General features: G+C 49.6%; 20 non-coding genes and 15 pseudogenes across 20 annotated transcripts; all 35 read right to left on the bottom strand.

Annotated features, from left to right (window-relative positions):
- Positions 1-55: 55 nt before the first annotated feature.
- Positions 56-219, bottom strand: LOC133117193 (U1 spliceosomal RNA). The gene has a single exon (XR_009705994.1). It is a non-coding gene; the product is annotated as a U1 spliceosomal RNA (small nuclear RNA).
- An 842-nt stretch (positions 220-1061) lies between these two features.
- LOC133117520 (5S ribosomal RNA) lies at positions 1062-1170 on the bottom strand (annotated as a pseudogene).
- Positions 1171-1233: 63 nt separating this feature from the next.
- LOC133117680 (U1 spliceosomal RNA) lies at positions 1234-1397 on the bottom strand. The gene has a single exon (XR_009706224.1). It is a non-coding gene; the product is annotated as a U1 spliceosomal RNA (small nuclear RNA).
- An 841-nt stretch (positions 1398-2238) lies between these two features.
- Positions 2239-2357, bottom strand: LOC133117753 (5S ribosomal RNA). The gene has a single exon (XR_009706293.1). It is a non-coding gene; the product is annotated as a 5S ribosomal RNA (ribosomal RNA).
- Positions 2358-2420: 63 nt separating this feature from the next.
- LOC133117736 (U1 spliceosomal RNA) lies at positions 2421-2584 on the bottom strand. The gene has a single exon (XR_009706277.1). It is a non-coding gene; the product is annotated as a U1 spliceosomal RNA (small nuclear RNA).
- An 842-nt stretch (positions 2585-3426) lies between these two features.
- On the bottom strand, positions 3427-3535 carry LOC133117521 (5S ribosomal RNA; annotated as a pseudogene).
- A 63-nt stretch (positions 3536-3598) lies between these two features.
- Positions 3599-3762, bottom strand: LOC133117681 (U1 spliceosomal RNA). The gene has a single exon (XR_009706225.1). It is a non-coding gene; the product is annotated as a U1 spliceosomal RNA (small nuclear RNA).
- An 842-nt stretch (positions 3763-4604) lies between these two features.
- On the bottom strand, positions 4605-4713 carry LOC133117522 (5S ribosomal RNA; annotated as a pseudogene).
- Positions 4714-4776: 63 nt separating this feature from the next.
- LOC133117683 (U1 spliceosomal RNA) lies at positions 4777-4940 on the bottom strand. The gene has a single exon (XR_009706227.1). It is a non-coding gene; the product is annotated as a U1 spliceosomal RNA (small nuclear RNA).
- An 841-nt stretch (positions 4941-5781) lies between these two features.
- On the bottom strand, positions 5782-5890 carry LOC133117523 (5S ribosomal RNA; annotated as a pseudogene).
- Positions 5891-5953: 63 nt separating this feature from the next.
- Positions 5954-6117, bottom strand: LOC133117684 (U1 spliceosomal RNA). The gene has a single exon (XR_009706228.1). It is a non-coding gene; the product is annotated as a U1 spliceosomal RNA (small nuclear RNA).
- An 842-nt stretch (positions 6118-6959) lies between these two features.
- LOC133117525 (5S ribosomal RNA) lies at positions 6960-7068 on the bottom strand (annotated as a pseudogene).
- Positions 7069-7131: 63 nt separating this feature from the next.
- LOC133117685 (U1 spliceosomal RNA) lies at positions 7132-7295 on the bottom strand. The gene has a single exon (XR_009706229.1). It is a non-coding gene; the product is annotated as a U1 spliceosomal RNA (small nuclear RNA).
- An 842-nt stretch (positions 7296-8137) lies between these two features.
- Positions 8138-8256, bottom strand: LOC133117511 (5S ribosomal RNA). The gene has a single exon (XR_009706106.1). It is a non-coding gene; the product is annotated as a 5S ribosomal RNA (ribosomal RNA).
- Positions 8257-8319: 63 nt separating this feature from the next.
- LOC133117755 (U1 spliceosomal RNA) lies at positions 8320-8483 on the bottom strand. Its single transcript, XR_009706295.1, has one exon. It is a non-coding gene; the product is annotated as a U1 spliceosomal RNA (small nuclear RNA).
- An 842-nt stretch (positions 8484-9325) lies between these two features.
- Positions 9326-9434, bottom strand: LOC133117526 (5S ribosomal RNA; annotated as a pseudogene).
- Positions 9435-9497: 63 nt separating this feature from the next.
- LOC133117686 (U1 spliceosomal RNA) lies at positions 9498-9661 on the bottom strand. The gene has a single exon (XR_009706230.1). It is a non-coding gene; the product is annotated as a U1 spliceosomal RNA (small nuclear RNA).
- Positions 9662-10502: 841 nt separating this feature from the next.
- Positions 10503-10611, bottom strand: LOC133117527 (5S ribosomal RNA; annotated as a pseudogene).
- A 63-nt stretch (positions 10612-10674) lies between these two features.
- On the bottom strand, positions 10675-10838 carry LOC133117687 (U1 spliceosomal RNA). The gene has a single exon (XR_009706231.1). It is a non-coding gene; the product is annotated as a U1 spliceosomal RNA (small nuclear RNA).
- An 842-nt stretch (positions 10839-11680) lies between these two features.
- LOC133117528 (5S ribosomal RNA) lies at positions 11681-11789 on the bottom strand (annotated as a pseudogene).
- Positions 11790-11852: 63 nt separating this feature from the next.
- LOC133117688 (U1 spliceosomal RNA) lies at positions 11853-12016 on the bottom strand. Its single transcript, XR_009706232.1, has one exon. It is a non-coding gene; the product is annotated as a U1 spliceosomal RNA (small nuclear RNA).
- An 841-nt stretch (positions 12017-12857) lies between these two features.
- Positions 12858-12966, bottom strand: LOC133117529 (5S ribosomal RNA; annotated as a pseudogene).
- A 63-nt stretch (positions 12967-13029) lies between these two features.
- On the bottom strand, positions 13030-13193 carry LOC133117689 (U1 spliceosomal RNA). Its single transcript, XR_009706233.1, has one exon. It is a non-coding gene; the product is annotated as a U1 spliceosomal RNA (small nuclear RNA).
- An 841-nt stretch (positions 13194-14034) lies between these two features.
- On the bottom strand, positions 14035-14143 carry LOC133117530 (5S ribosomal RNA; annotated as a pseudogene).
- A 63-nt stretch (positions 14144-14206) lies between these two features.
- Positions 14207-14370, bottom strand: LOC133117690 (U1 spliceosomal RNA). Its single transcript, XR_009706234.1, has one exon. It is a non-coding gene; the product is annotated as a U1 spliceosomal RNA (small nuclear RNA).
- Positions 14371-15211: 841 nt separating this feature from the next.
- Positions 15212-15320, bottom strand: LOC133117531 (5S ribosomal RNA; annotated as a pseudogene).
- A 63-nt stretch (positions 15321-15383) lies between these two features.
- LOC133117691 (U1 spliceosomal RNA) lies at positions 15384-15547 on the bottom strand. Its single transcript, XR_009706235.1, has one exon. It is a non-coding gene; the product is annotated as a U1 spliceosomal RNA (small nuclear RNA).
- Positions 15548-16389: 842 nt separating this feature from the next.
- On the bottom strand, positions 16390-16498 carry LOC133117532 (5S ribosomal RNA; annotated as a pseudogene).
- Positions 16499-16561: 63 nt separating this feature from the next.
- LOC133117692 (U1 spliceosomal RNA) lies at positions 16562-16725 on the bottom strand. The gene has a single exon (XR_009706236.1). It is a non-coding gene; the product is annotated as a U1 spliceosomal RNA (small nuclear RNA).
- Positions 16726-17566: 841 nt separating this feature from the next.
- Positions 17567-17675, bottom strand: LOC133117533 (5S ribosomal RNA; annotated as a pseudogene).
- A 63-nt stretch (positions 17676-17738) lies between these two features.
- Positions 17739-17902, bottom strand: LOC133117694 (U1 spliceosomal RNA). The gene has a single exon (XR_009706238.1). It is a non-coding gene; the product is annotated as a U1 spliceosomal RNA (small nuclear RNA).
- An 842-nt stretch (positions 17903-18744) lies between these two features.
- On the bottom strand, positions 18745-18853 carry LOC133117534 (5S ribosomal RNA; annotated as a pseudogene).
- A 63-nt stretch (positions 18854-18916) lies between these two features.
- Positions 18917-19080, bottom strand: LOC133117695 (U1 spliceosomal RNA). Its single transcript, XR_009706239.1, has one exon. It is a non-coding gene; the product is annotated as a U1 spliceosomal RNA (small nuclear RNA).
- Positions 19081-19921: 841 nt separating this feature from the next.
- LOC133117400 (5S ribosomal RNA) lies at positions 19922-20030 on the bottom strand (annotated as a pseudogene).
- A 63-nt stretch (positions 20031-20093) lies between these two features.
- Positions 20094-20260, bottom strand: LOC133117237 (U1 spliceosomal RNA). Its single transcript, XR_009706028.1, has one exon. It is a non-coding gene; the product is annotated as a U1 spliceosomal RNA (small nuclear RNA).
- Between the last annotated feature and the right edge of the window lie 163 nt (positions 20261-20423).

The raw sequence follows: 20423 nt of genomic DNA on the forward strand, positions 1-20423 counted from the left end.
GGCAGCACAAGGGGGTATTTGCACATTAATCGAGTCTATCATTTGACCACGTGATCAGGGGAGAGCGCGAACGCAGTCCCCCACTAGCAGAAATTATGCAGTCGAGATTCCCACATTTGAGGAATTTGCAGGGGTCAACACAGCCGGAGTGCAATGGCCGAGCCTCGCCCTGGGTGAACCGCCTTCGTGATCACGGTATCTCCCCTGCCAGGTAAGTATGAGTTGGAATCCGCAAGGGATGGGCCGGACCGCTAGGTGGTACGTTGCACAGTTACGGTTTCTGAGTATTCGGCTAGCAGCCCGTCAAGTCACAATGTCTAGCCGGTTCAAAAGTCTGATTTGCGCTCTTGCGGCTAGCCGCATAAACGATGGCAACCTTTTCATTCATGTACTTCTTTTTTTTTCATGTGTTTATTATTTTGGCGTTTTCCCACCGCATTTCAAGGACGACTTTCTGTTTCCCCACAATGCAACAGTGTACATTGCCCTCAACCGCAAACAGAGCGCATTTCTGTCGCGGTGATGTCACGTCGAACACCAAGCCAGAGCCCTGCCGAAATGCGACACCTAAATGGACAAGTGACCGTGTGCAAGATGCGACGTGAGTTCCAAACGGTTCGTCGGGTGTGCTTGAAAATGGCCTCAAATTAAAGCTGACAGTCTGCACTTGAACTTGGTTGTCGTTGTGTCCTTTCAAACTGAAATCGCTAGAGCGCAGAGCCAAAAGAAGAAAAACACGTGCCACTGTCCAATGAAGTGCGGCGCTCACTGTAACTCGGCAATCCTGCTTCATGATAGGCTACAGACGTGTAAGGAAAATGTGCGGTACTCTTGGTGTGAAGTGAATTTGCATTGCACTGATTTAGCCTGTGTTGTGTCTAAAATAGCGCCGTACGTAATGAATTTCGATGCTAGCCTTGTTCCTTTGCAATGCGCTGCCCAAGTGTCTGGGTAAGACATGAGAAGCATAAACGGGTAATAGACTAAACGATATAGCACTGTGCGCGACGTGTTTTGAACGTTGTGAAACAGCAGCGCCTGTCCAAAAGCATAGTGAAAAAAGCTTACAGCACCTGGTATTCCCAGGCGGTCTCCCATCCAAGTACTAACCGGGCCCGACCCTGCTTAGCTTCCGAGATCAGACGTATTCAGAGTGGTATGGCCGTAAGCGAAGGAAAGGCAGCACAAGGGGGTATTTGCACATTAATCGAGTCTATCGTTTGACCACGTGATCAGGGGAGAGCGCGAACGCAGTCCCCCACTAGCAGAAATTATGCAGTCGAGATTCCCACATTTGAGGAATTCGCAGGGGTCAACACAGCCGGAGTGCAATGGCCGAGCCTCGCCCTGGGTGAACCGCCTTCGTGATCACGGTATCTCCCCTGCCAGGTAAGTATGAGTTGGAATCCGCAAGGGATGGGCCGGACCGCTAGGTGGTACGTTGCACAGTTACGGTTTCTGAGTATTCGGCTAGCAGCCCGTCAAGTCACAATGTCTAGCCGGTTCAAAAGTCTGATTTGCGCTCTTGCGGCTAGCCGCATAAACGATGGCAACCTTTTCATTCATGTACTTCTTTTTTTTCATGTGTTTATTATTTTGGCGTTTTCCCACCGCATTTCAAGGACGACTTTCTGTTTCCCCACAATGCAACAGTGTACATTGCCCTCAACCGCAAACAGAGCGCATTTCTGTCGCGGTGATGTCACGTCGAACACCAAGCCAGAGCCCTGCCGAAATGCGACACCTAAATGGACAAGTGACCGTGTGCAAGATGCGACGTGAGTTCCAAACGGTTCGTCGGGTGTGCTTGAAAATGGCCTCAAATTAAAGCTGACAGTCTGCACTTGAACTTGGTTGTCGTTGTGTCCTTTCAAACTGAAATCGCTAGAGCGCAGAACCAAAAGAAGAAAAACACGTGCCACTGTCCAATGAAGTGCGGCGCTCACTGTAACTCGGCAATCCTGCTTCATGATAGGCTACAGACGTGTAAGGAAAATGTGCGGTACTCTTGGTGTGAAGTGAATTTGCATTGCACTGATTTAGCCTGTGTTGTGTCTAAAATAGCGCCGTACGTAATGAATTTGGATGCTAGCCTTGTTCCTTTGCAATGCGCTGCCCAAGTGTCTGGGTAAGACATGAGAAGCATAAACGGGTAATAGACTAAACGATATAGCACTGTGCGCGACGTGTTTTGAACGTTGTGAAACAGCAGCGCCTGTCCAAAAGCATAGTGAAAAAAGCTTACAGCACCTGGTATTCCCAGGCGGTCTCCCATCCAAGTACTAACCGGGCCCGACCCTGCTTAGCTTCCGAGATCAGACGAGATCGGGCGTATTCAGAGTGGTATGGCCGTAAATTTAGGAAAGGCAGCACAAGGGGGTATTTGCACATTAATCGAGTCTATCGTTTGACCACGTGATCAGGGGAGAGCGCAAACGCAGTCCCCCACTAGCAGAAATTATGCAGTCGAGATTCCCACATTTGAGGAATTCGCAGGGGTCAACACAGCCGGAGTGCAATGGCCGAGCCTCGCCCTGGGTGAACCGCCTTCGTGATCACGGTATCTCCCCTGCCAGGTAAGTATGAGTTGGAATCCGCAAGGGATGGGCCGGACCGCTAGGTGGTACGTTGCACAGTTACGGTTTCTGAGTATTCGGCTAGCAGCCCGTCAAGTCACAATGTCTAGCCGGTTCAAAAGTCTGATTTGCGCTCTTGCGGCTAGCCGCATAAACGATGGCAACCTTTTCATTCATGTACTTCTTTTTTTTTCATGTGTTTATTATTTTGGCGTTTTCCCACCGCATTTCAAGGACGACTTTCTGTTTCCCCACAATGCAACAGTGTACATTGCCCTCAACCGCAAACAGAGCGCATTTCTGTCGCGGTGATGTCACGTCGAACACCAAGCCAGAGCCCTGCCGAAATGCGACACCTAAATGGACAAGTGACCGTGTGCAAGATGCGACGTGAGTTCCAAACGGTTCGTCGGGTGTGCTTGAAAATGGCCTCAAATTAAAGCTGACAGTCTGCACTTGAACTTGGTTGTCGTTGTGTCCTTTCAAACTGAAATCGCTAGAGCGCAGAGCCAAAAGAAGAAAAACACGTGCCACTGTCCAATGAAGTGCGGCGCTCACTGTAACTCGGCAATCCTGCTTCATGATAGGCTACAGACGTGTAAGGAAAATGTGCGGTACTCTTGGTGTGAAGTGAATTTGCATTGCACTGATTTAGCCTGTGTTGTGTCTAAAATAGCGCCGTACGTAATGAATTTGGATGCTAGCCTTGTTCCTTTGCAATGCGCTGCCCAAGTGTCTGGGTAAGACATGAGAAGCATAAACGGGTAATAGACTAAACGATATAGCACTGTGCGCGACGTGTTTTGAACGTTGTGAAACAGCAGCGCCTGTCCAAAAGCATAGTGAAAAAAGCTTACAGCACCTGGTATTCCCAGGCGGTCTCCCATCCAAGTACTAACCGGGCCCGACCCTGCTTAGCTTCCGAGATCAGACGTATTCAGAGTGGTATGGCCGTAAGCGAAGGAAAGGCAGCACAAGGGGGTATTTGCACATTAATCGAGTCTATCATTTGACCACGTGATCAGGGGAGAGCGCGAACGCAGTCCCCCACTAGCAGAAATTATGCAGTCGAGATTCCCACATTTGAGGAATTCGCAGGGGTCAACACAGCCGGAGTGCAATGGCCGAGCCTCGCCCTGGGTGAACCGCCTTCGTGATCACGGTATCTCCCCTGCCAGGTAAGTATGAGTTGGAATCCGCAAGGGATGGGCCGGACCGCTAGGTGGTACGTTGCACAGTTACGGTTTCTGAGTATTCGGCTAGCAGCCCGTCAAGTCACAATGTCTAGCCGGTTCAAAAGTCTGATTTGCGCTCTTGCGGCTAGCCGCATAAACGATGGCAACCTTTTCATTCATGTACTTCTTTTTTTTTCATGTGTTTATTATTTTGGCGTTTTCCCACCGCATTTCAAGGACGACTTTCTGTTTCCCCACAATGCAACAGTGTACATTGCCCTCAACCGCAAACAGAGCGCATTTCTGTCGCGGTGATGTCACGTCGAACACCAAGCCAGAGCCCTGCCGAAATGCGACACCTAAATGGACAAGTGACCGTGTGCAAGATGCGACGTGAGTTCCAAACGGTTCGTCGGGTGTGCTTGAAAATGGCCTCAAATTAAAGCTGACAGTCTGCACTTGAACTTGGTTGTCGTTGTGTCCTTTCAAACTGAAATCGCTAGAGCGCAGAGCCAAAAGAAGAAAAACACGTGCCACTGTCCAATGAAGTGCGGCGCTCACTGTAACTCGGCAATCCTGCTTCATGATAGGCTACAGACGTGTAAGGAAAATGTGCGGTACTCTTGGTGTGAAGTGAATTTGCATTGCACTGATTTAGCCTGTGTTGTGTCTAAAATAGCGCCGTACGTAATGAATTTGGATGCTAGCCTTGTTCCTTTGCAATGCGCTGCCCAAGTGTCTGGGTAAGACATGAGAAGCATAAACGGGTAATAGACTAAACGATATAGCACTGTGCGCGACGTGTTTTGAACGTTGTGAAACAGCAGCGCCTGTCCAAAAGCATAGTGAAAAAAGCTTACAGCACCTGGTATTCCCAGGCGGTCTCCCATCCAAGTACTAACCGGGCCCGACCCTGCTTAGCTTCCGAGATCAGACGTATTCAGAGTGGTATGGCCGTAAGCGAAGGAAAGGCAGCACAAGGGGGTATTTGCACATTAATCGAGTCTATCATTTGACCACGTGATCAGGGGAGAGCGCGAACGCAGTCCCCCACTAGCAGAAATTATGCAGTCGAGATTCCCACATTTGAGGAATTCGCAGGGGTCAACACAGCCGGAGTGCAATGGCCGAGCCTCGCCCTGGGTGAACCGCCTTCGTGATCACGGTATCTCCCCTGCCAGGTAAGTATGAGTTGGAATCCGCAAGGGATGGGCCGGACCGCTAGGTGGTACGTTGCACAGTTACGGTTTCTGAGTATTCGGCTAGCAGCCCGTCAAGTCACAATGTCTAGCCGGTTCAAAAGTCTGATTTGCGCTCTTGCGGCTAGCCGCATAAACGATGGCAACCTTTTCATTCATGTACTTCTTTTTTTTCATGTGTTTATTATTTTGGCGTTTTCCCACCGGATTTCAAGGACGACTTTCTGTTTCCCCACAATGCAACAGTGTACATCGCCCTCAACCGCAAACAGAGCGCATTTCAGTCGCGGTGATGTCACGTCGAACACCAAGCCAGAGCCCTGCCGAAATGCGACACCTAAATGGACAAGTGACCGTGTGCAAGATGCGACGTGAGTTCCAAACGGTTCGTCGGGTGTGCTTGAAAATGGCCTCAAATTAAAGCTGACAGTCTGCACTTGAACTTGGTTGTCGTTGTGTCCTTTCAAACTGAAATCGCTAGAGCGCAGAGCCAAAAGAAGAAAAACACGTGCCACTGTCCAATGAAGTGCGGCGCTCACTGTAACTCGGCAATCCTGCTTCATGATAGGCTACAGACGTGTAAGGAAAATGTGCGGTACTCTTGGTGTGAAGTGAATTTGCATTGCACTGATTTAGCCTGTGTTGTGTCTAAAATAGCGCCGTACGTAATGAATTTGGATGCTAGCCTTGTTCCTTTGCAATGCGCTGCCCAAGTGTCTGGGTAAGACATGAGAAGCATAAACGGGTAATAGACTAAACGATATAGCACTGTGCGCGACGTGTTTTGAACGTTGTGAAACAGCAGCGCCTGTCCAAAAGCATAGTGAAAAAAGCTTACAGCACCTGGTATTCCCAGGCGGTCTCCCATCCAAGTACTAACCGGGCCCGACCCTGCTTAGCTTCCGAGATCAGACGTATTCAGAGTGGTATGGCCGTAAGCGAAGGAAAGGCAGCACAAGGGGGTATTTGCACATTAATCGAGTCTATCATTTGACCACGTGATCAGGGGAGAGCGCGAACGCAGTCCCCCACTAGCAGAAATTATGCAGTCGAGATTCCCACATTTGAGGAATTCGCAGGGGTCAACACAGCCGGAGTGCAATGGCCGAGCCTCGCCCTGGGTGAACCGCCTTCGTGATCACGGTATCTCCCCTGCCAGGTAAGTATGAGTTGGAATCCGCAAGGGATGGGCCGGACCGCTAGGTGGTACGTTGCACAGTTACGGTTTCTGAGTATTCGGCTAGCAGCCCGTCAAGTCACAATGTCTAGCCGGTTCAAAAGTCTGATTTGCGCTCTTGCGGCTAGCCGCATAAACGATGGCAACCTTTTCATTCATGTACTTCTTTTTTTTTCATGTGTTTATTATTTTGGCGTTTTCCCACCGCATTTCAAGGACGACTTTCTGTTTCCCCACAATGCAACAGTGTACATCGCCCTCAACCGCAAACAGAGCGCATTTCTGTCGCGGTGATGTCACGTCGAACACCAAGCCAGAGCCCTGCCGAAATGCGACACCTAAATGGACAAGTGACCGTGTGCAAGATGCGACGTGAGTTCCAAACGGTTCGTCGGGTGTGCTTGAAAATGGCCTCAAATTAAAGCTGACAGTCTGCACTTGAACTTGGTTGTCGTTGTGTCCTTTCAAACTGAAATCGCTAGAGCGCAGAGCCAAAAGAAGAAAAACACGTGCCACTGTCCAATGAAGTGCGGCGCTCACTGTAACTCGGCAATCCTGCTTCATGATAGGCTACAGACGTGTAAGGAAAATGTGCGGTACTCTTGGTGTGAAGTGAATTTGCATTGCACTGATTTAGCCTGTGTTGTGTCTAAAATAGCGCCGTACGTAATGAATTTGGATGCTAGCCTTGTTCCTTTGCAATGCGCTGCCCAAGTGTCTGGGTAAGACATGAGAAGCATAAACGGGTAATAGACTAAACGATATAGCACTGTGCGCGACGTGTTTTGAACGTTGTGAAACAGCAGCGCCTGTCCAAAAGCATAGTGAAAAAAGCTTACAGCACCTGGTATTCCCAGGCGGTCTCCCATCCAAGTACTAACCGGGCCCGACCCTGCTTAGCTTCCGAGATCAGACGTATTCAGAGTGGTATGGCCGTAAGCGAAGGAAAGGCAGCACAAGGGGGTATTTGCACATTAATCGAGTCTATCGTTTGACCACGTGACCAGGGGAGAGCGCGAACGCAGTCCCCCACTAGCAGAAATTATGCAGTCGAGATTCCCACATTTGAGGAATTCGCAGGGGTCAACACAGCCGGAGTGCAATGGCCGAGCCTCGCCCTGGGTGAACCGCCTTCGTGATCACGGTATCTCCCCTGCCAGGTAAGTATGAGTTGGAATCCGCAAGGGATGGGCCGGACCGCTAGGTGGTACGTTGCACAGTTACGGTTTCTGAGTATTCGGCTAGCAGCCCGTCAAGTCACAATGTCTAGCCGGTTCAAAAGTCTGATTTGCGCTCTTGCGGCTAGCCGCATAAACGATGGCAACCTTTTCATTCATGTACTTCTTTTTTTTTCATGTGTTTATTATTTTGGCGTTTTCCCACCGCATTTCAAGGACGACTTTCTGTTTCCCCACAATGCAACAGTGTACATTGCCCTCAACCGCAAACAGAGCGCATTTCAGTCGCGGTGATGTCACGTCGAACACCAAGCCAGAGCCCTGCCGAAATGCGACACCTAAATGGACAAGTGACCGTGTGCAAGATGCGACGTGAGTTCCAAACGGTTCGTCGGGTGTGCTTGAAAATGGCCTCAAATTAAAGCTGACAGTCTGCACTTGAACTTGGTTGTCGTTGTGTCCTTTCAAACTGAAATCGCTAGAGCGCAGAACCAAAAGAAGAAAAACACGTGCCACTGTCCAATGAAGTGCGGCGCTCACTGTAACTCGGCAATCCTGCTTCATGATAGGCTACAGACGTGTAAGGAAAATGTGCGGTACTCTTGGTGTGAAGTGAATTTGCATTGCACTGATTTAGCCTGTGTTGTGTCTAAAATAGCGCCGTACGTAATGAATTTGGATGCTAGCCTTGTTCCTTTGCAATGCGCTGCCCAAGTGTCTGGGTAAGACATGAGAAGCATAAACGGGTAATAGACTAAACGATATAGCACTGTGCGCGACGTGTTTTGAACGTTGTGAAACAGCAGCGCCTGTCCAAAAGCATAGTGAAAAAAGCTTACAGCACCTGGTATTCCCAGGCGGTCTCCCATCCAAGTACTAACCGGGCCCGACCCTGCTTAGCTTCCGAGATCAGACGAGATCGGGCGTATTCAGAGTGGTATGGCCGTAAGCGAAGGAAAGGCAGCACAAGGGGGTATTTGCACATTAATCGAGTCTATCGTTTGACCACGTGATCAGGGGAGAGCGCAAACGCAGTCCCCCACTAGCAGAAATTATGCAGTCGAGATTCCCACATTTGAGGAATTCGCAGGGGTCAACACAGCCGGAGTGCAATGGCCGAGCCTCGCCCTGGGTGAACCGCCTTTGTGATCACGGTATCTCCCCTGCCAGGTAAGTATGAGTTGGAATCCGCAAGGGATGGGCCGGACCGCTAGGTGGTACGTTGCACAGTTACGGTTTCTGAGTATTCGGCTAGCAGCCCGTCAAGTCACAATGTCTAGCCGGTTCAAAAGTCTGATTTGCGCTCTTGCGGCTAGCCGCATAAACGATGGCAACCTTTTCATTCATGTACTTCTTTTTTTTTCATGTGTTTATTATTTTGGCGTTTTCCCACCGCATTTCAAGGACGACTTTCTGTTTCCCCACAATGCAACAGTGTACATTGCCCTCAACCGCAAACAGAGCGCATTTCTGTCGCGGTGATGTCACGTCGAACACCAAGCCAGAGCCCTGCCGAAATGCGACACCTAAATGGACAAGTGACCGTGTGCAAGATGCGACGTGAGTTCCAAACGGTTCGTCGGGTGTGCTTGAAAATGGCCTCAAATTAAAGCTGACAGTCTGCACTTGAACTTGGTTGTCGTTGTGTCCTTTCAAACTGAAATCGCTAGAGCGCAGAGCCAAAAGAAGAAAAACACGTGCCACTGTCCAATGAAGTGCGGCGCTCACTGTAACTCGGCAATCCTGCTTCATGATAGGCTACAGACGTGTAAGGAAAATGTGCGGTACTCTTGGTGTGAAGTGAATTTGCATTGCACTGATTTAGCCTGTGTTGTGTCTAAAATAGCGCCGTACGTAATGAATTTGGATGCTAGCCTTGTTCCTTTGCAATGCGCTGCCCAAGTGTCTGGGTAAGACATGAGAAGCATAAACGGGTAATAGACTAAACGATATAGCACTGTGCGCGACGTGTTTTGAACGTTGTGAAACAGCAGCGCCTGTCCAAAAGCATAGTGAAAAAAGCTTACAGCACCTGGTATTCCCAGGCGGTCTCCCATCCAAGTACTAACCGGGCCCGACCCTGCTTAGCTTCCGAGATCAGACGTATTCAGAGTGGTATGGCCGTAAGCGAAGGAAAGGCAGCACAAGGGGGTATTTGCACATTAATCGAGTCTATCATTTGACCACGTGATCAGGGGAGAGCGCGAACGCAGTCCCCCACTAGCAGAAATTATGCAGTCGAGATTCCCACATTTGAGGAATTCGCAGGGGTCAACACAGCCGGAGTGCAATGGCCGAGCCTCGCCCTGGGTGAACCGCCTTCGTGATCACGGTATCTCCCCTGCCAGGTAAGTATGAGTTGGAATCCGCAAGGGATGGGCCGGACCGCTAGGTGGTACGTTGCACAGTTACGGTTTCTGAGTATTCGGCTAGCAGCCCGTCAAGTCACAATGTCTAGCCGGTTCAAAAGTCTGATTTGCGCTCTTGCGGCTAGCCGCATAAACGATGGCAACCTTTTCATTCATGTACTTCTTTTTTTTCATGTGTTTATTATTTTGGCGTTTTCCCACCGGATTTCAAGGACGACTTTCTGTTTCCCCACAATGCAACAGTGTACATCGCCCTCAACCGCAAACAGAGCGCATTTCAGTCGCGGTGATGTCACGTCGAACACCAAGCCAGAGCCCTGCCGAAATGCGACACCTAAATGGACAAGTGACCGTGTGCAAGATGCGACGTGAGTTCCAAACGGTTCGTCGGGTGTGCTTGAAAATGGCCTCAAATTAAAGCTGACAGTCTGCACTTGAACTTGGTTGTCGTTGTGTCCTTTCAAACTGAAATCGCTAGAGCGCAGAGCCAAAAGAAGAAAAACACGTGCCACTGTCCAATGAAGTGCGGCGCTCACTGTAACTCGGCAATCCTGCTTCATGATAGGCTACAGACGTGTAAGGAAAATGTGCGGTACTCTTGGTGTGAAGTGAATTTGCATTGCACTGATTTAGCCTGTGTTGTGTCTAAAATAGCGCCGTACGTAATGAATTTGGATGCTAGCCTTGTTCCTTTGCAATGCGCTGCCCAAGTGTCTGGGTAAGACATGAGAAGCATAAACGGGTAATAGACTAAACGATATAGCACTGTGCGCGACGTGTTTTGAACGTTGTGAAACAGCAGCGCCTGTCCAAAAGCATAGTGAAAAAAGCTTACAGCACCTGGTATTCCCAGGCGGTCTCCCATCCAAGTACTAACCGGGCCCGACCCTGCTTAGCTTCCGAGATCAGACGTATTCAGAGTGGTATGGCCGTAAGCGAAGGAAAGGCAGCACAAGGGGGTATTTGCACATTAATCGAGTCTATCATTTGACCACGTGATCAGGGGAGAGCGCGAACGCAGTCCCCCACTAGCAGAAATTATGCAGTCGAGATTCCCACATTTGAGGAATTCGCAGGGGTCAACACAGCCGGAGTGCAATGGCCGAGCCTCGCCCTGGGTGAACCGCCTTCGTGATCACGGTATCTCCCCTGCCAGGTAAGTATGAGTTGGAATCCGCAAGGGATGGGCCGGACCGCTAGGTGGTACGTTGCACAGTTACGGTTTCTGAGTATTCGGCTAGCAGCCCGTCAAGTCACAATGTCTAGCCGGTTCAAAAGTCTGATTTGCGCTCTTGCGGCTAGCCGCATAAACGATGGCAACCTTTTCATTCATGTACTTCTTTTTTTTTCATGTGTTTATTATTTTGGCGTTTTCCCACCGCATTTCAAGGACGACTTTCTGTTTCCCCACAATGCAACAGTGTACATTGCCCTCAACCGCAAACAGAGCGCATTTCTGTCGCGGTGATGTCACGTCGAACACCAAGCCAGAGCCCTGCCGAAATGCGACACCTAAATGGACAAGTGACCGTGTGCAAGATGCGACGTGAGTTCCAAACGGTTCGTCGGGTGTGCTTGAAAATGGCCTCAAATTAAAGCTGACAGTCTGCACTTGAACTTGGTTGTCGTTGTGTCCTTTCAAACTGAAATCGCTAGAGCGCAGAGCCAAAAGAAGAAAAACACGTGCCACTGTCCAATGAAGTGCGGCGCTCACTGTAACTCGGCAATCCTGCTTCATGATAGGCTACAGACGTGTAAGGAAAATGTGCGGTACTCTTGGTGTGAAGTGAATTTGCATTGCACTGATTTAGCCTGTGTTGTGTCTAAAATAGCGCCGTACGTAATGAATTTCGATGCTAGCCTTGTTCCTTTGCAATGCGCTGCCCAAGTGTCTGGGTAAGACATGAGAAGCATAAACGGGTAATAGACTAAACGATATAGCACTGTGCGCGACGTGTTTTGAACGTTGTGAAACAGCAGCGCCTGTCCAAAAGCATAGTGAAAAAAGCTTACAGCACCTGGTATTCCCAGGCGGTCTCCCATCCAAGTACTAACCGGGCCCGACCCTGCTTAGCTTCCGAGATCAGACGTATTCAGAGTGGTATGGCCGTAAGCGAAGGAAAGGCAGCACAAGGGGGTATTTGCACATTAATCGAGTCTATCATTTGACCACGTGATCAGGGGAGAGCGCGAACGCAGTCCCCCACTAGCAGAAATTATGCAGTCGAGATTCCCACATTTGAGGAATTCGCAGGGGTCAACACAGCCGGAGTGCAATGGCCGAGCCTCGCCCTGGGTGAACCGCCTTCGTGATCACGGTATCTCCCCTGCCAGGTAAGTATGAGTTGGAATCCGCAAGGGATGGGCCGGACCGCTAGGTGGTACGTTGCACAGTTACGGTTTCTGAGTATTCGGCTAGCAGCCCGTCAAGTCACAATGTCTAGCCGGTTCAAAAGTCTGATTTGCGCTCTTGCGGCTAGCCGCATAAACGATGGCAACCTTTTCATTCATGTACTTCTTTTTTTTCATGTGTTTATTATTTTGGCGTTTTCCCACCGCATTTCAAGGACGACTTTCTGTTTCCCCACAATGCAACAGTGTACATCGCCCTCAACCGCAAACAGAGCGCATTTCAGTCGCGGTGATGTCACGTCGAACACCAAGCCAGAGCCCTGCCGAAATGCGACACCTAAATGGACAAGTGACCGTGTGCAAGATGCGACGTGAGTTCCAAACGGTTCGTCGGGTGTGCTTGAAAATGGCCTCAAATTAAAGCTGACAGTCTGCACTTGAACTTGGTTGTCGTTGTGTCCTTTCAAACTGAAATCGCTAGAGCGCAGAGCCAAAAGAAGAAAAACACGTGCCACTGTCCAATGAAGTGCGGCGCTCACTGTAACTCGGCAATCCTGCTTCATGATAGGCTACAGACGTGTAAGGAAAATGTGCGGTACTCTTGGTGTGAAGTGAATTTGCATTGCACTGATTTAGCCTGTGTTGTGTCTAAAATAGCGCCGTACGTAATGAATTTGGATGCTAGCCTTGTTCCTTTGCAATGCGCTGCCCAAGTGTCTGGGTAAGACATGAGAAGCATAAACGGGTAATAGACTAAACGATATAGCACTGTGCGCGACGTGTTTTGAACGTTGTGAAACAGCAGCGCCTGTCCAAAAGCATAGTGAAAAAAGCTTACAGCACCTGGTATTCCCAGGCGGTCTCCCATCCAAGTACTAACCGGGCCCGACCCTGCTTAGCTTCCGAGATCAGACGTATTCAGAGTGGTATGGCCGTAAGCGAAGGAAAGGCAGCACAAGGGGGTATTTGCACATTAATCGAGTCTATCATTTGACCACGTGATCAGGGGAGAGCGCGAACGCAGTCCCCCACTAGCAGAAATTATGCAGTCGAGATTCCCACATTTGAGGAATTCGCAGGGGTCAACACAGCCGGAGTGCAATGGCCGAGCCTCGCCCTGGGTGAACCGCCTTCGTGATCACGGTATCTCCCCTGCCAGGTAAGTATGAGTTGGAATCCGCAAGGGATGGGCCGGACCGCTAGGTGGTACGTTGCACAGTTACGGTTTCTGAGTATTCGGCTAGCAGCCCGTCAAGTCACAATGTCTAGCCGGTTCAAAAGTCTGATTTGCGCTCTTGCGGCTAGCCGCATAAACGATGGCAACCTTTTCATTCATGTACTTCTTTTTTTTCATGTGTTTATTATTTTGGCGTTTTCCCACCGGATTTCAAGGACGACTTTCTGTTTCCCCACAATGCAACAGTGTACATTGCCCTCAACCGCAAACAGAGCGCATTTCTGTCGCGGTGATGTCACGTCGAACACCAAGCCAGAGCCCTGCCGAAATGCGACACCTAAATGGACAAGTGACCGTGTGCAAGATGCGACGTGAGTTCCAAACGGTTCGTCGGGTGTGCTTGAAAATGGCCTCAAATTAAAGCTGACAGTCTGCACTTGAAATTGGTTGTCGTTGTGTCCTTTCAAACTGAAATCGCTAGAGCGCAGAGCCAAAAGAAGAAAAACACGTGCCACTGTCCAATGAAGTGCGGCGCTCACTGTAACTCGGCAATCCTGCTTCATGATAGGCTACAGACGTGTAAGGAAAATGTGCGGTACTCTTGGTGTGAAGTGAATTTGCATTGCACTGATTTAGCCTGTGTTGTGTCTAAAATAGCGCCGTACGTAATGAATTTCGATGCTAGCCTTGTTCCTTTGCAATGCGCTGCCCAAGTGTCTGGGTAAGACATGAGAAGCATAAACGGGTAATAGACTAAACGATATAGCACTGTGCGCGACGTGTTTTGAACGTTGTGAAACAGCAGCGCCTGTCCAAAAGCATAGTGAAAAAAGCTTACAGCACCTGGTATTCCCAGGCGGTCTCCCATCCAAGTACTAACCGGGCCCGACCCTGCTTAGCTTCCGAGATCAGACGTATTCAGAGTGGTATGGCCGTAAGCGAAGGAAAGGCAGCACAAGGGGGTATTTGCACATTAATCGAGTCTATCATTTGACCACGTGATCAGGGGAGAGCGCGAACGCAGTCCCCCACTAGCAGAAATTATGCAGTCGAGATTCCCACATTTGAGGAATTCGCAGGGGTCAACACAGCCGGAGTGCAATGGCCGAGCCTCGCCCTGGGTGAACCGCCTTCGTGATCACGGTATCTCCCCTGCCAGGTAAGTATGAGTTGGAATCCGCAAGGGATGGGCCGGACCGCTAGGTGGTACGTTGCACAGTTACGGTTTCTGAGTATTCGGCTAGCAGCCCGTCAAGTCACAATGTCTAGCCGGTTCAAAAGTCTGATTTGCGCTCTTGCGGCTAGCCGCATAAACGATGGCAACCTTTTCATTCATGTACTTCTTTTTTTTCATGTGTTTATTATTTTGGCGTTTTCCCACCGCATTTCAAGGACGACTTTCTGTTTCCCCACAATGCAACAGTGTACATCGCCCTCAACCGCAAACAGAGCGCATTTCAGTCGCGGTGATGTCACGTCGAACACCAAGCCAGAGCCCTGCCGAAATGCGACACCTAAATGGACAAGTGACCGTGTGCAAGATGCGACGTGAGTTCCAAACGGTTCGTCGGGTGTGCTTGAAAATGGCCTCAAATTAAAGCTGACAGTCTGCACTTGAACTTGGTTGTCGTTGTGTCCTTTCAAACTGAAATCGCTAGAGCGCAGAGCCAAAAGAAGAAAAACACGTGCCACTGTCCAATGAAGTGCGGCGCTCACTGTAACTCGGCAATCCTGCTTCATGATAGGCTACAGACGTGTAAGGAAAATGTGCGGTACTCTTGGTGTGAAGTGAATTTGCATTGCACTGATTTAGCCTGTGTTGTGTCTAAAATAGCGCCGTACGTAATGAATTTGGATGCTAGCCTTGTTCCTTTGCAATGCGCTGCCCAAGTGTCTGGGTAAGACATGAGAAGCATAAACGGGTAATAGACTAAACGATATAGCACTGTGCGCGACGTGTTTTGAACGTTGTGAAACAGCAGCGCCTGTCCAAAAGCATAGTGAAAAAAGCTTACAGCACCTGGTATTCCCAGGCGGTCTCCCATCCAAGTACTAACCGGGCCCGACCCTGCTTAGCTTCCGAGATCAGACGTATTCAGAGTGGTATGGCCGTAAGCGAAGGAAAGGCAGCACAAGGGGGTATTTGCACATTAATCGAGTCTATCATTTGACCACGTGATCAGGGGAGAGCGCGAACGCAGTCCCCCACTAGCAGAAATTATGCAGTCGAGATTCCCACATTTGAGGAATTCGCAGGGGTCAACACAGCCGGAGTGCAATGGCCGAGCCTCGCCCTGGGTGAACCGCCTTCGTGATCACGGTATCTCCCCTGCCAGGTAAGTATGAGTTGGAATCCGCAAGGGATGGGCCGGACCGCTAGGTGGTACGTTGCACAGTTACGGTTTCTGAGTATTCGGCTAGCAGCCCGTCAAGTCACAATGTCTAGCCGGTTCAAAAGTCTGATTTGCGCTCTTGCGGCTAGCCGCATAAACGATGGCAACCTTTTCATTCATGTACTTCTTTTTTTTTCATGTGTTTATTATTTTGGCGTTTTCCCACCGCATTTCAAGGACGACTTTCTGTTTCCCCACAATGCAACAGTGTACATTGCCCTCAACCGCAAACAGAGCGCATTTCTGTCGCGGTGATGTCACGTCGAACACCAAGCCAGAGCCCTGCCGAAATGCGACACCTAAATGGACAAGTGACCGTGTGCAAGATGCGACGTGAGTTCCAAACGGTTCGTCGGGTGTGCTTGAAAATGGCCTCAAATTAAAGCTGACAGTCTGCACTTGAACTTGGTTGTCGTTGTGTCCTTTCAAACTGAAATCGCTAGAGCGCAGAGCCAAAAGAAGAAAAACACGTGCCACTGTCCAATGAAGTGCGGCGCTCACTGTAACTCGGCAATCCTGCTTCATGATAGGCTACAGACGTGTAAGGAAAATGTGCGGTACTCTTGGTGTGAAGTGAATTTGCATTGCACTGATTTAGCCTGTGTTGTGTCTAAAATAGCGCCGTACGTAATGAATTTCGATGCTAGCCTTGTTCCTTTGCAATGCGCTGCCCAAGTGTCTGGGTAAGACATGAGAAGCATAAACGGGTAATAGACTAAACGATATAGCACTGTGCGCGACGTGTTTTGAACGTTGTGAAACAGCAGCGCCTGTCCAAAAGCATAGTGAAAAAAGCTTACAGCACCTGGTATTCCCAGGCGGTCTCCCATCCAAGTACTAACCGGGCCCGACCCTGCTTAGCTTCCGAGATCAGACGTATTCAGAGTGGTATGGCCGTAAGCGAAGGAAAGGCAGCACAAGGGGGTATTTGCACATTAATCGAGTCTATCATTTGACCACGTGATCAGGGGAGAGCGCGAACGCAGTCCCCCACTAGCAGAAATTATGCAGTCGAGATTCCCACATTTGAGGAATTCGCAGGGGTCAACACAGCCGGAGTGCAATGGCCGAGCCTCGCCCTGGGTGAACCGCCTTCGTGATCACGGTATCTCCCCTGCCAGGTAAGTATGAGTTGGAATCCGCAAGGGATGGGCCGGACCGCTAGGTGGTACGTTGCACAGTTACGGTTTCTGAGTATTCGGCTAGCAGCCCGTCAAGTCACAATGTCTAGCCGGTTCAAAAGTCTGATTTGCGCTCTTGCGGCTAGCCGCATAAACGATGGCAACCTTTTCATTCATGTACTTCTTTTTTTTCATGTGTTTATTATTTTGGCGTTTTCCCACCGCATTTCAAGGACGACTTTCTGTTTCCCCACAATGCAACAGTGTACATCGCCCTCAACCGCAAACAGAGCGCATTTCAGTCGCGGTGATGTCACGTCGAACACCAAGCCAGAGCCCTGCCGAAATGCGACACCTAAATGGACAAGTGGCCGTGTGCAAGATGCGACGTGAGTTCCAAACGGTTCGTCGGGTGTGCTTGAAAATGGCCTCAAATTAAAGCTGACAGTCTGCACTTGAACTTGGTTGTCGTTGTGTCCTTTCAAACTGAAATCGCTAGAGCGCAGAGCCAAAAGAAGAAAAACACGTGCCACTGTCCAATGAAGTGCGGCGCTCACTGTAACTCGGCAATCCTGCTTCATGATAGGCTACAGACGTGTAAGGAAAATGTGCGGTACTCTTGGTGTGAAGTGAATTTGCATTGCACTGATTTAGCCTGTGTTGTGTCTAAAATAGCGCCGTACGTAATGAATTTGGATGCTAGCCTTGTTCCTTTGCAATGCGCTGCCCAAGTGTCTGGGTAAGACATGAGAAGCATAAACGGGTAATAGACTAAACGATATAGCACTGTGCGCGACGTGTTTTGAACGTTGTGAAACAGCAGCGCCTGTCCAAAAGCATAGTGAAAAAAGCTTACAGCACCTGGTATTCCCAGGCGGTCTCCCATCCAAGTACTAACCGGGCCCGACCCTGCTTAGCTTCCGAGATCAGACGTATTCAGAGTGGTATGGCCGTAAGCGAAGGAAAGGCAGCACAAGGGGGTATTTGCACATTAATCGAGTCTATCATTTGACCACGTGATCAGGGGAGAGCGCGAACGCAGTCCCCCACTAGCAGAAATTATGCAGTCGAGATTCCCACATTTGAGGAATTCGCAGGGGTCAACACAGCCGGAGTGCAATGGCCGAGCCTCGCCCTGGGTGAACCGCCTTCGTGATCACGGTATCTCCCCTGCCAGGTAAGTATGAGTTGGAATCCGCAAGGGATGGGCCGGACCGCTAGGTGGTACGTTGCACAGTTACGGTTTCTGAGTATTCGGCTAGCAGCCCGTCAAGTCACAATGTCTAGCCGGTTCAAAAGTCTGATTTGCGCTCTTGCGGCTAGCCGCATAAACGATGGCAACCTTTTCATTCATGTACTTCTTTTTTTTTCATGTGTTTATTATTTTGGCGTTTTCCCACCGCATTTCAAGGACGACTTTCTGTTTCCCCACAATGCAACAGTGTACATTGCCCTCAACCGCAAACAGAGCGCATTTCTGTCGCGGTGATGTCACGTCGAACACCAAGCCAGAGCCCTGCCGAAATGCGACACCTAAATGGACAAGTGACCGTGTGCAAGATGCGACGTGAGTTCCAAACGGTTCGTCGGGTGTGCTTGAAAATGGCCTCAAATTAAAGCTGACAGTCTGCACTTGAACTTGGTTGTCGTTGTGTCCTTTCAAACTGAAATCGCTAGAGCGCAGAGCCAAAAGAAGAAAAACACGTGCCACTGTCCAATGAAGTGCGGCGCTCACTGTAACTCGGCAATCCTGCTTCATGATAGGCTACAGACGTGTAAGGAAAATGTGCGGTACTCTTGGTGTGAAGTGAATTTGCATTGCACTGATTTAGCCTGTGTTGTGTCTAAAATAGCGCCGTACGTAATGAATTTGGATGCTAGCCTTGTTCCTTTGCAATGCGCTGCCCAAGTGTCTGGGTAAGACATGAGAAGCATAAACGGGTAATAGACTAAACGATATAGCACTGTGCGCGACGTGTTTTGAACGTTGTGAAACAGCAGCGCCTGTCCAAAAGCATAGTGAAAAAAGCTTACAGCACCTGGTATTCCCAGGCGGTCTCCCATCCAAGTACTAACCGGGCCCGACCCTGCTTAGCTTCCGAGATCAGACGTATTCAGAGTGGTATGGCCGTAAGCGAAGGAAAGGCAGCACAAGGGGGTATTTGCACATTAATCGAGTCTATCATTTGACCACGTGATCAGGGGAGAGCGCGAACGCAGTCCCCCACTAGCAGAAATTATGCAGTCGAGATTCCCACATTTGAGGAATTCGCAGGGGTCAACACAGCCGGAGTGCAATGGCCGAGCCTCGCCCTGGGTGAACCGCCTTCGTGATCACGGTATCTCCCCTGCCAGGTAAGTATGAGTTGGAATCCGCAAGGGATGGGCCGGACCGCTAGGTGGTACGTTGCACAGTTACGGTTTCTGAGTATTCGGCTAGCAGCCCGTCAAGTCACAATGTCTAGCCGGTTCAAAAGTCTGATTTGCGCTCTTGCGGCTAGCCGCATAAACGATGGCAACCTTTTCATTCATGTACTTCTTTTTTTTCATGTGTTTATTATTTTGGCGTTTTCCCACCGCATTTCAAGGACGACTTTCTGTTTCCCCACAATGCAACAGTGTACATCGCCCTCAACCGCAAACAGAGCGCATTTCAGTCGCGGTGATGTCACGTCGAACACCAAGCCAGAGCCCTGCCGAAATGCGACACCTAAATGGACAAGTGACCGTGTGCAAGATGCGACGTGAGTTCCAAACGGTTCGTCGGGTGTGCTTGAAAATGGCCTCAAATTAAAGCTGAGAGTCTGCACTTGAACTTGGTTGTCGTTGTGTCCTTTCAAACTGAAATCGCTAGAGCGCAGAACCAAAAGAAGAAAAACACGTGCCACTGTCCAATGAAGTGCGGCGCTCACTGTAACTCGGCAATCCTGCTTCATGATAGGCTACAGACGTGTAAGGAAAATGTGCGGTACTCTTGGTGTGAAGTGAATTTGCATTGCACTGATTTAGCCTGTGTTGTGTCTAAAATAGCGCCGTACGTAATGAATTTGGATGCTAGCCTTGTTCCTTTGCAATGCGCTGCCCAAGTGTCTGGGTAAGACATGAGAAGCATAAACGGGTAATAGACTAAACGATATAGCACTGTGCGCGACGTGTTTTGAACGTTGTGAAACAGCAGCGCCTGTCCAAAAGCATAGTGAAAAAAGCTTACAGCACCTGGTATTCCCAGGCGGTCTCCCATCCAAGTACTAACCGGGCCCGACCCTGCTTAGCTTCCGAGATCGGGCGTATTCAGAGTGGTATGGCCGTAAGCGAAGGAAAGGCAGCACAAGGGGGTATTTGCACATTAATCGAGTCTATCGTTTGACCACGTGATCAGGGGAGAGCGCGAACGCAGTCCCCCACTAGCAGAAATTATGCAGTCGAGATTCCCACATTTGAGGAATTCGCAGGGGTCAACACAGCCGGAGTGCAATGGCCGAGCCTCGCCCTGGGTGAACCGTTATTTCTTTTATTGAGTTTCACTTACTTTCATTTACATTCATACTTACATTTACTTACATTTACTTACATAACACATATTTACATTGCAAACGTCAGACAGTAACAAACAGAGTTACATTTAAACATGACCGCAGACAATACCAAAATACATTAAGACATTACTGAGTTTCACTTACTTTCACTCTTACATTTCATTTACATT

This window comes from Conger conger, chromosome 17 (assembly GCF_963514075.1).
Source record: "Conger conger chromosome 17, fConCon1.1, whole genome shotgun sequence".
NCBI lineage: Eukaryota > Metazoa > Chordata > Actinopteri > Anguilliformes > Congridae > Conger > Conger conger.